Below are 12,938 nucleotides of genomic sequence, written 5' to 3' on the forward strand. Positions count from 1 at the left end.
CAGCCAGGCAAAGGGCCCGCCCTGCAGAAGGAGGCAACCTCAGAATTGCTGTCCCTATAGGCAACCCATGGGAAGCTTTATATTTAAATTAAAGCTAAATATTGCGATTAGCAAATATTGTCTAAATCCATTCATCATGTGTATTCTTCCTGAATCTTGGTGCTCTTCTGTATTTCTTCCAAATCTGTGCAGTAATCCAGAGACTTCCTGTGATAAAGACCGCTCTTTGCTGCTCTCCCTTCTTGTGCAGGGGGACCATCACATTATGGGCAGCTTTAGTGAGATTGGTGGCAGATTTGTACCTCTCCAGTGAACTGACCTTCCATGGCTCTCCGGGCACACCAGAGGAGATGGCAGGCGCTGTGGCAGATTTACTAATCTATAGAAACACCTAGAAAGAAAGATATAATATCATTTCATTATCAATATGTAACGGATTTAATCCACAAACTGAATAAAGGGGGAGCAGATAAGCTAGTGACTTTATTTTACACAGTGTGCACCATGTCCTGGAGTACCGACATCTTGCTGCAATCCCGCAGTCTGGACTTTGTTATCGGTACAGTTTGTACTGAGGGAGAGGTGACTGAAGGTACATATAATGTGTGTATTGCATCAGATGGTACGTGCCATATAGATCAGCACTCCTCGTTCCTCATCTGAAGCCCCTTATCCAACAGATCTCATCCAATGCTCCTCATCTGAAGCCCCTCATCCAACTCTCCTCATCCAATGCTCCTCATCTGAAGCCCCTCATCCAATGCTCCCCATCTGAAGCCCCTCAACCAACTCTCCTCATCCAATGCTCCTCATCTGAAGCCCCTCAACCAACTCTCCTCATCCAATGCTCCTCATCTGAAGCCCCTCAACCAACTCTCCTCATCCAATGCTCCCCATCTGAAGCCCCTCATCCAACACTCCCCATCTGAAGCCCCTCATCCAACACTCCCCATCTGAAGCCCCTCATCCAACACTCCTCATCTGAAGCCCCTCATCCAACACTCTCATCTGAAGCCCCTTATCCAACAGATCTCATCCAATGCTCCTCATCTGAAGCCCCTCAACCAACTCTCCTCATCCAATGCTCCTCATCTGAAGCCCCTCAACCAACACTCTCATCTGAAGCCCCTCATCCAACACTCTCATCTGAAGCCCCTCGTCCAACACTCTCATCTGAAGCCCCTCGTCCAACACTCTCATCTGAAGCCCCTCGTCCAACACTCTCATCTGAAGCCCCTCGTCCAACACTCTCATCTGAAGCCCCTCGTCCAACACTCTCATCTGAAGCCCCTCAACCAACGCTCCTCATCTGATGCCTCTCATTCAGTGCTTCTCATCCAATGCTCCTCATCACAAGCTCCTTATCCAACACTCCTTATCCAATGCTCCTCATCTCAAGCCCCTCATTCAATGCTTCTCATCCAGTGCACCCCATCTGAAGCCCGTCATCCAACACTAATCCACTGAAGCCCCTCATCCAACACTCCTCATCCAATGCTCCCCATTTTAAGCTTCTCATCCAACACTCCTCATCCAATGCTCCCCATTTTAAGCTTCTCATCCAACACTCCTCATCTAATGTTCCTCATCTAAAACCCCTCATCCAACACTTCTCATCCAGTGCTACCCACCTGAAGGCCTTCATCCAGCACTTCTCATCTAAAGCCCAAAACTGCTCATCCTACCCTCCTCATCTGAAGCCCCCCATCCAATGCTCCCCATCTGAAGCCCCCCATCCAACACTCCTCATCTGAAGCCTTCCATCCAGTGCTCCTTATCTGAAGCCCCTCATCAAATGCTTCTCATCTAATGCTCCTGATCTGAAGCCCCTCGCCCATCACATTTCATCTGAAGCCCTTTATCCAACACTTCTCATCTATCCAATACTTCCCATACAACATTGCTCATTCAACTCTCCTTATCCAACACTTTTATCATCTTAATTCCTTCATCCAACGCTCCTCTTTCAATATGAGAGAGGGGGGGGGGGCTGGGGAAGGGTAAGTTGGGACTTTAAATGAGGTAATGGGTCAATTACCTCCATCGCTGGTTTTGTATAGAAAAAGGAAGCAAAAGCGGGACTTTAAATGAAGCATGTGCGGGAAACAGATTGTAATAAATGGGGGAGAAAAAAATAAACCAAAGATAATAAATCTGAAATACGTTTAAATATTTTATTGCTTTCACATAGTGCACCGTCCTTGACTATATTGCACTATTGAAGAAATAGATAGACATATGTATTTTACAGATTAGTTGGGGGAAAAGGTATGCGGGGAATGACCCAAGTATATAAATACAGCAAGTACATCAATCTGTACTGTATCCATTAAGACATAAAATAGGTATCACATGCTGAACAAAGATTACATCACGTCATACTGCAGTGATTATACATTGATGCATGGAGTATGTAGCTCTACGCGTTTCGCGACTATTGGTCGCTCATCAGGAGCAGGCAGAAGAACGGGGAGAGGTGAGTGTAAACAAACCTTCCCCGTTCTTCATTGTGGCGCTGTCATCGATCATTTGTTCCCTGATATAGGGAAAGACGATCACTGACGTCACACGTCCAGCCCCGCCCCCCCTACAGTTAGAAACACATATGAGGTCACACTTAACCCCTTCAGCGCCCCCTAGTGGTTAACTCCTAAACTGCAATTGTCCTTTTCACAGTAAACAATGCATTTTTATAGCACTTTTCGCAGTGAAAATGCCAATGGTCCCAAAAATGTGTCAAAAGTGTCCGATGTGTCCGCCATAATGTCGCAGTCACAAAAAAAATTGCTGATCGCCGCCATTAGTAGAAAAAAAAAAAATATTAATAAAAATGCAATAAAACTATCCCCTATTTTGAAAACGTTATACATTTTGTGCAAACCAATCGATAAACGCTTATTGGGATTTTTTTTTACCAAAAATATGTAGAAGAATACGTATCGGCCTAAACTGAGGAAAAATGTTTTTTTTATATATCTTTTTTGGGTATATTTATTATAGCAAAAAGTAAAAAATAAAATTTTTTTTCCAAATGTCCGCTCTATTTTTGCTTATAGCTCAAAAAAAATAAAAACGGCAGAGGTGATCAAATACCACCAAAAGAAAGCTCTATTTGTGGGGAAAAAAGGATGCCAATTTTGTTTGGGAGCCACATCGTACGACCGCGCAATTGTCAGTTAAAGCGACGCAGTGCCGAATCGCAAAAAGGGGCAAGGTCCTTAAAGCGGAGGTTCACCCTAAAAAACAATTTTTAACATTACATTCAGCCGAGTTGTCATAATGACAATCGGCTGTTTTTTTTTTCATTTTATCCCGTACATACCGTATTTTCACCGCCGCTTCCGGGTATGTCTTCTGCGGGACTGGGCGTTCCTAATTGATTGACAGGCTTCCGACCGTCGCATACTGCGCGTCACACGTTGCCAAAAGAAGCCGAACGTCGGTGCGCAGGCGCCGTATAGAGCCGCACCGACATTTGGCTTCTTTCGGCAACTCGTGGCGCGCTGTATGCGATGGTCGGAAGCCTTTCAATGTACGGGGGTGTACGGGGCTTAAAATGGTTGAAAACCCTCTGATACTACTTGCACCTGCAGGTAAGCCTACATTAAAGTGGATGTAAACCCCTCTCATCAATTGTAAACTACTGCCATAGTGCTGATCTATAAGGCGATACATGCCTCCTGCATCTATCCTTACCAGTCAAATGTGTCCCGTTTATTAGTTAGAAGCCCCCAAAAACAGCAGATTCAGTGGGTGGGTCTGTCATCGGCGCTTGGTGGACGGGGTCATGATTTCAGCAGATGCCCTGCCCACCTCTACACTCCCCTTGGCCAGAGCGTGCAAAGCGCATTCTTGGTAAAAACAGAGCGCGCTCACGGCCCCCTGTCATCCATCTCCAGTGACAGTCTGGGATGATCGGTGCGGGGGGGAGGGTAAGCTGTGAGCACCGATCCTCCCTGAATGGCTTTTCATCTGCTTCTCTCCCTCCCGCGGCATTCACCTGAAAAGCCATGCAAGGGGGCTTCGATCTCAAGTAAGTAATTCATAATGAGCTAGTATGCTAGTCATACTAGCTCATTATGCCTTTGTCTTGCATGTTTTTATTTCTTTTTTTAGGTTTACAACCACTTTAAGAACAAAACCTCTGATTTGACACCTTTTAACCCAACCAGCCTTAAAGGGGTTGTAAACTCTTGTTTTTTTAGTAACAAACATGTCATAGTTACCTCCACTGTGTAGTTCGTTTTGCACAGAGTGGCCCCCGATCCTTGGCTTCTGAGGCCCCTCTGCGGCGCTCGCGGCTTCTCCTGATAAACACCCTGGGAGAAGCGCTCTCGGGGTAGGGGGGATATTAGACTTGCGGATGCGCCCCCGAGCATCCGCGTCATTGGATTTGATTGACAGCAGCGAGAGCCAATGGCTGCGCTGCTATCAATCTATCCAACCAAGAGTCAATGACTCCCGGGCAGAGAGGTAGAGGGGGGAACGAATTGGCTCATGTGGAAATACACCCCAATAATCCCTATGTAGAAATATACCCCAATGATACCCTATATGTACAGGCTCCATGTATGGCCTGTGAACCTCAAACCCATGAACCCCATACTCCATGCTGCGTGCTCAGGGTCTAAAATATGGACGGAAACATTTAGATTGGTTACTCATTCTTCCCTTTGTGTTCCCTATAAATGCTGGCGGGGGGGGGGGGGGTATTTGAGAGGAATATTGGAAATGTCCCATCCTGAGTTAGGGCAGCCTGGCACAAAAGCCACTTACCTTCCTCCACAGAACTCCACTGACGTGACTGACGGACTTGAGGGGTCGGTCAGAAGGTCCTCCACAGGAATTCCCACAGACTCCACACGGACAGGATCAGGATAGGTCTCATCACACACGCCACGCAGACCTTCAATGGCTTTACCAGCTGCCAGTGGGCAATCCAATGCATAGACCGTCTGCAGAACATAATGTACCAGTTATTGATCAGTGATGGGGGGGATAGGGAGACAAGGTGGCTCAGGGACCCCAAAGACACAGATTGATCAGTTACTCCAGGAACTCCGTTTTGCCAGCCTAGGTCATGGCCTGTGGGCTTTTATTTTTTAACCACTTAAAGCGGTGGTTCACCCTTAGAGGGCACTTTTCCCCCTTAGATTCCTGCTCGTTTTTACTAGGGGAATCGGCTATTTGTTTTAAAATATGAGCATTACTTACCCGTTTACGAGATGCATCCTCTTCGTCGCTTCCGGGTATGGGCTGCGGGAATGGGCGTTCCTTCTTGATTGACAGTCTTCCGAGAGGCTTCCGACGGTCGCATCCATCGCGTCACGATTTTCCGAAAGAAGCCGAACGTCGGTGCGCAGGCGCAGCATAGAGCCGCACCGACGTTCGGCTTCTTTCGGCTACGAGTGACGCGATGGATGCGACCGTCGGAAGCCTCTCGGAAGACTGTCAATCAAGAAGGAACGCCCGCTCCCGAAGACCCATACCCGGAAGCGACGGAAGAAGATGCATCTCGAAAACGGGTAAGTACAGATCATATTTTAATACAAATAGCCGATTCCCCTAGACCGAACGAGCAGGAAGCTAAGGGAGAAAAAAAAAAAAAAAAAAATGGTTGAACTCCCGCTTTAAGGACCTCCTAACGCTGATATACGTCAGCAGAATGACACGGCTGGGCACAAGCACCTACCTGTACGTCCCCTTCAAGTGCCCGGCCGCGCGCCCGCGACCCCGTCCGAAGCTCCGTGACCCGATCGCCGCCGGTGTCCTGCAATCGGTCACAGGAGCTGAAGAACGGGGAGAGGTGAGTGTAAACAAACCTTCCCAGTTCTTCACAGTGGCATTGTCATTGATCGTCTGTTCCCTGATATAGGGAAAGACGATCAATGATGTCACAAGTCCAGCCCCGCCCCCCTACAGTTAGAAACACATATGAGGTCACACTTAACCCCTTCAGCGCCCCCTAGTGGTTAACACCTCATTTTCACAGTAATCAATGCATTTTTTTGCTGTGAAAATGACAATGGTCCCAAAAATGTGTCAAAATTGTCCGATGTGTCCGCCATAATGTCGCAGTCACGAAAAAAAAATCGCTGATCACCGCGATTAGTATTACAAAAAAACAATATGAATAAAAATGCCATAAAACTGTTCCCTATTTTGTAAACACTATGGGCCAGATTCTCATAGAATCGGCGTTGGCGTAATGTAAGCCATTTACACTACGCCACCGCAACTTACTGGAGCAAGTGCCGTATTCTCCAAGCACTTGCTCCGTAATTTGCGGCGGCGTAGTGTAAATGGCCCGGCGTATGGCTGCGTAATTCAAAGGGGGCGGCTTGTATTCAAATTAAGCGTGCCCCCGCGACGATCGAACTGCGCATGCGCCGGGCGGAAAAATAGGCCAGTGCGCATGCTCCAGCTCACGACGGAAAACGTCAATGACGCAGACGTGAGCGTCATTGACGTAAAGTCGTATTCGTGAACGACTTAGAAAAACGACGTAACCGACGGAAAAAGCCGATGCGGACCTGACGCCATACTTAACATGGCATACGGCGGACTGCTATATGAGGGGTAACCTTACACTTACGGAAACGACTTACGCGACGACTACGCAACGCAAATTCGTTCGGGAATCGGCGTATCAGGCTCATTTGCATAGTCAAATGAGAACTGAACGTAAACGCCACCTATCGGCCGGCGTCACATTACATCAAAGATCCGACGGTGTAAGTGACTTACACCTGTCGGATCTTGGCCGTATCTATGCGAAAATGATTCTAGGAATCACTCGCATAGATACCCGGGGCCAAAAACAGAGATACGACGGTGTTTCCTGAGTTACCCTGTCTTAACTCTTTTGAGAATCTGGCCCTATAAATTTTGCGCAAACCAATCGTTAAACGCTTATTGCGATTTTTTTTACCAAAAACATGTAGAAGAATACGTATCGGCTTAAAAAAATATGTTTTTTTGTATCTTTTTTTGGGGATATTTATTATAGCAAAAAAAAATGTTTTTCAAAATGTCGCTCTATTTTTGTTTATAGCGCAAAAAAAAACAATTTGTAGGAAAAAAAGGACACCAATTTTATTTTGGAGCCACGTCGCACGACCGCGCAATTGTTAGTTAAAGCGACGCAGTGCCGAATCGCAAAAAGGGGCAAGGTCCTTTAGCTGCATAATGGTCTGGGTCTTAAGTAGTTAAAGTTATTCAAATGTTTCCATCCATACAAGAGATACAATAAAGTGAAGATAAGATAAACCAAGTCCTGACAAGGTAAGTATTATCAGTAAAGCCCTGCAGAGGTCTCTTTTACATGGGCAGCTAGGGGCATCTAAAGAGACAGTCGTTGTCTTTTCACCATCACCCAAACCTCTCATCTATAGAAGGGTTGGCACACATGCCACAGTTGAAAAAGCTGCAACAAATTTTCCTTGGCTTATAGAATTTGAGAGGCAGCGCCATCTGTCAAACTTCCCTTTTGGAATGAATGAGAGTGAGCTGCAACCCCAAGCCAACCCACCCCCCCTATTGTAAGAAACACTTGGGAAAAAAGGATGAGCGCAATCAGAAGGTCCTCGGCTGAGGTGGGAATGTAACCCAGACTGTCGGGGGAGCAGAAATATCTCCCTGTGTGGGTGACAGGCAGAGACACCAGGATGGATGGATCATTTTAACTGACAATTGCACGGTCGTGCGACGTGCCTCCCAAACAAAATTGGCGTCCTTTTTTTCCCACAAATAGAGCTTTCTTTTGGTGGTATTTGATCACCTCTGCGGTTTTTATTTTTTGCGCTATAAACAAAAATAGAGCGACAATTTTAAAAAAAAATGCAATATTTTTTACTTTTTGCTATAATAAATATCCCCAAAAATATATATAAAAAAATAAAAATATTTCCACAGTTTAGGCCGATACGTATTATTCTACATATTTTTGTTAAAAAAAAAAAATCGCAATAGTCGTATATTAATTGGTTTGCCCAAAGGGTATAGTGTCTACAAAATAGGGGATAGATTTATTGCATTTTTTTTTTTACGGCGGCGATCTGCGATTTTTATTGTGACCGTGACATTGCGGCGGACATATTGGACACTTTTGACACATTTTTGGGACCATTCACATTTATACAGCGCTTAGTGCTATAAAACTGCACTGATTACTGTGTAAATGTGACTGTCAGGGAAGGGGTTAACACTAGGGGGCGCTGAAGGGGTTAAATGTTCCCTAGTGAGTGATTCTAACTGTAGGGGGAGGGGGACTCACAAGGGGAGGAGACCGATCTGTGTTCCTCTCTACTGGGAACACAACATCGGTCTCCTCACCTCTGACTGGATATGGATCTATATGTTTACACAGACACAGATCCACAGTCCTGCCGTGATTGCGGCCAATCGCAGGTGCCCGGCAGACATCGCGGCCGCCGGGCACCGAGCGATGCCACGGGCGCGTGCACCCCCTAGCTGGCCGGGAATCCCAGGATGTCATATGACGTCCACCCACAATGGGAGATCCCATCTGTTGATGTCATATGACTATGGGCGGCATGTGAAGAGGTTAACCGCTTGCCGACCGCCAAAACTGCGGCAGGTTGGCTCGGCTGCGCAAGATCACGTAATATAACGCAATGTTGCTGTGCGGCCACTAGGGGCGAGCGCGCGCCCCTGGTGCTGATGCGAGGGCATGGCCGACGCGATCACCGCCGGGCACCCGCGATCGCTCGTGACAGAGCGTGAACTGGGAGCCGTGTGTGTAAACAGACAGCGCCCGATTCTATCAGGGGAGAAATGACTGAGCGTCTGTTATACAATGTATGAACAGCGATCTGTCATTTCCCCTAGTCAGTCCCATCCCCCCTTCAGTTAGAACACACTTTAGGGAACATTATTAACTCCTTGATCGCCCCCTAGTGTTAACCCCTTCACTGCCGGGGACATTTTTACAGTAATCAATGCATTTTTATAGCGCTGATCGCTATAAAAATGCCAATGGTCCTAAAAATGTGTCAAAAGCGTCCGATGTGTCCGCCATAAGGTCGCAGTACCGATAAAAATTGCAGATCGCTGCCATTACTAGTAAAAAAAAAAAATATTAATAAAAATGCCATAAAACGACCCCCTATTTTGTAAACGCTAAAACTTTTGCGCAAACCAATCAATAAACGCTTATTGCGATTTTTTTTTTATGAAAAATATGTAGAAGAACACATTTTGGCCTAAACTGAGGAAAAAATATTGCTTTTTTATATATTTTTGGGGGATATTTATGATAGCAAAAAGAATAAAACATTTTTTTCAAAATTGTGGCTCTATTTTTGTTTATAGCGCAAAAAATACAAAACGCAGAGGTGATCAAATACCACCAAGAGAACGTTCTATTTGTGGGAAAAAAAGGACGTCAAATTTGTTTGGGAGCCACGTCGCACGACCGCGCAATTGTCAGTTAAAGCGACGCAGTGCCGAATCGCAAAAAGTGGCCCGGTCATTGACCAGCAAAATGGTCCGGGGTTGAAGTGGTTAACAAGAGAAAAGTTTAATGTGGCAGTTAAAGGCATTGTGCAAAAATTTACAAATCTCCCGGACCTGGAAAAATCGCAGGTGTTTAACCCCTCCCCCAGGATGACGCACATCACGAGGAGCCCACAGACCACTGAAAGTGATCCCCGTAGAAGTGCTGCAGGAGGAAAGCGATGAGCCGTCACTAATCACTATGCAGAGGCTGTACAGCAGAGCATCTACTAGAGACGGGCCTCTCTCACACGGGACTGATCCGTGATGATTCGCCCCGTGAACCTCCGCTGATCCCCGCTGAGCAGGCGGATGACAGGGCGATCCCCGCACACTGTTCAGGGACCGCCCTGTCAGATCTCCGCTCTCCCCTATGGGGGGGGGGGAGGGGGGGATGAACATTGAACGTCAGTCCGTGCTCACCCGATCCCGATCCGCAGACGGAAGGAGAAATAGGATTTTCCTCTGTCTGCAGAATCTGAGGGTTGGGGACCCGGGTGAGATCGGGTGGCAGCGCCCGCAATCTCATAGGGACCAATGTATGTCCCTTTTTCATCCGGAAACGGATGGGTGAGAAAGCGGACATACGGTCCGCCCGCGTGACAGAGCCCTTCGTTGTGACACTAACTTTGCCCCAAGGAGTTGTGCTGTGACATGATCCACCAAGCATGTTGTATGATACATGAATATTGTGCTTACAGAATGCCAAGGTGACCACACATGTCCTGTGCCACGCCATCAAATGCAGCCACTGTGCCCATCATTTATCGCCACTGTGCCCATCATTTATCGCCACTGTGCCATGCCATCAAACGCAGCCACTGTGCCATCAATTGTCGCCACTGTGCCATGGCAAATGCAGCCACTGTGCCATCAAACGCAATCACTGTGCCATGCCATCAAACGCAGCCACTGTGCCATCAATTGTCGCCACTGTGCCCATCAATTGTCACCACTGTGCCATGCCATTAAACGCAGCCACTGTGCCATCAATTGTCGCCACTGTGCCCATCAATTGTCTCCACTGTGCCATGCCATCAAACGCAGCCACTGTGCCATGCCATCAAAACGAAACCACTGTGCCATGCCAAACGCAGCCACTGTGCCATCAATTGTCTCCACTGTGCCATGCCATCAAACGCAGCCACTGTGCCATGCCATCAAAACGAAACCACTGTGCCATGCCAAACGCAGCCACTGTGCCATCAATTGTCGCCACTGTGCCATGGCAAACGCAGCCACTGTGCCATGCCATCAAACGCAGCCACTGTGCCATGCCATCAAATGCAGCCACTGTGAAATCATTTATCGCCATTGTGCCCATCAATTGTCACCACTGTGCCATGCCATCAAACGCAGCCACTGTGCCATCAATTGTCCCCACTGTGCCCATCAATTGTTGCCACTCTGCCATGCCATCAAACGCAGCCACTGTGCCATGCCATCAAACGAAACCACTGTGCCATGCCATCAAATGCAGCCACTGTGCCATCAATTGTTACCACTGTGCCATGAATTGTTGCCACTGTGCCCATCAATTGTCACCACTGTGCCATGGCAAACGCAGTCACTGTGCCATACCATCAAACGCAGCCACTATGAAATCATTTATTGCCACTGTGCCCATCAATTGTCACTACTGTGTGCCATGCCATCAAACGCAGCCACTGTGCCCATCAATTGTCGCCACTGTGCCCATCAATTGTCGCCACGGTGCCCTGTAAAAATCAGTGCAAAGGAGAGGGGGTGTCTGGGCTGTCAAAAGAAGAGGGGGGGTGAGGAAGAGAGGGGGGTGTCTGGGGGGTGTAAGTAAGAGAGGGGGTGTCTGGGGGGTGTAAGTAAGAGAGGGGGTTGTGTGAGGAGTAGAGAGGGAAGGTGTGAGGTAAGTTGTCTCCCCCCCCCTTGTACTTACAGACACACTGTGTATGAAACATTTCCTTCCTCCCTTCGGTCATGTGAGAGAGACTGAGGCAGAACGGCTGACTTAATTCACTGCACAGCGGCGCTCTCTATTGCCACCTTCAGGCTGGAGGGAGGAGGGAGCTGAATCCTCTCTCCAGCTATCTGTCTTCTCTGTACTGTGAATTGGAGCCTCGCGTCCACTGCACGGACGCGCGGGGGAAAGGACTCGCGGAAGGGGCGGGGCTCGGATGACTCATACCTGTACGCGGCGGCGGAGCGGCGCCATTTTGTTCCATAGACTCCTATGGACTGAAGTGAAATCACGGAGGCTCTGCTCGCAGGACCGGTACAGCGCCCCACAGAGGACTAATCGGAGACTACTTCGACAGATTTTTCATCCTACATCCATCGGTGACACAGTAAGTCTCATTAGCGGTGATGTCAGTGTGTGTGTGAGGTGAGGTGATGGAGAGCTGGGCCGGCTTGTTGTGTAATGTGACCTGTCAGTGTTTTCTCTCCTCTTTCTGGTCTGAGGGAAGAGAAATCACTTTTCACAATATATATTGTTTTATATATATATATTTTTCTTTTTATTTAAGGGCCCAGAGGTCCCCAGGGCCCCAGATGGTAACCATTTTTTTTAAATATATATATATATACACCCCCCTGCTTCTCAATTCGCGGCAGCCCCCCCCCCCCCCGGTTCTTAATTAATTTGAGGCAGCACCTCCCCCCCCCCCCCCCCGGTTCTCTGCTTGCTCCAGGGGGCCCCCCATGCCTGAAGCTGTGTAAGGGGCCCCATAATTCCTGATGGCGGCCCCAAACACCTGACCTGACATGGGCCCCCAACAACCTACTTCACAGGGGCCACCCTACATGACAGGGGCCCCCCCTCCTCCTCCCAGTTGGAATATTTGCCCCCCCCCCCCATCCCTACAGAAAAGGGACGGCAGGAAGGAGAATCTGACATAATAACAAGGCCCCACAATATATGACAAAGTATAACCTAAAAATACAAAATGTACTTTATTATACATGAAATGAATGAATGGAATGTAACCAGGGGCGGACTGACCATACCTGAGGGCCCCGGGACCAGTAGGGGCCCCATGAGCGTCTCCTGGGCTGGTATCTATATTGGGTCTCCCGTCCTGTGTTTGGATCCGGATTGGACCGGACGGCGTCCTTATGTCACAGATTTCCTGGCCGGCCAGTGTTTATCGTTGCTAGGATACAGGGGGCCGCATAGAGCATGTGCAGTCACTGTCATCCTTTCTGGTTGGACCAAAAGCAGCTTTCCTGCTGACATAGACCCCGCCCCCTGCCGCCTCCCACTCACCGCCCATTGCTTTGATGTGATATCTACAATATGTGTTTACCCCACAGTGATCACACACACTACCCAATGGGGGCACAGGGATCCCTGCCAGGGGACACACACTACCCAATGGGGGCACAGGGATTCCTGCTAGGGGGCACACACTACCCAATGGGGGCACAGGGATCCCTGCCAGGGGGCA

At 48.2% G+C, this 12,938-nt stretch overlaps 1 long non-coding RNA gene across 1 annotated transcript; it reads right to left on the bottom strand.

Moving 5' to 3' along the window:
• Positions 1–253: 253 nt before the first annotated feature.
• Positions 254–11,476, bottom strand: LOC120914270. Its single transcript, XR_005743648.1, has 3 exons — positions 11,429–11,476; positions 4,777–4,955; positions 254–391 (listed from the first exon to the last, which is right to left on the bottom strand). It is a non-coding gene; the product is annotated as an uncharacterized LOC120914270 (long non-coding RNA).
• Between the last annotated feature and the right edge of the window lie 1,462 nt (positions 11,477–12,938).

This window comes from Rana temporaria, chromosome 9 (assembly GCF_905171775.1).
Source record: "Rana temporaria chromosome 9, aRanTem1.1, whole genome shotgun sequence".
NCBI lineage: Eukaryota > Metazoa > Chordata > Amphibia > Anura > Ranidae > Rana > Rana temporaria.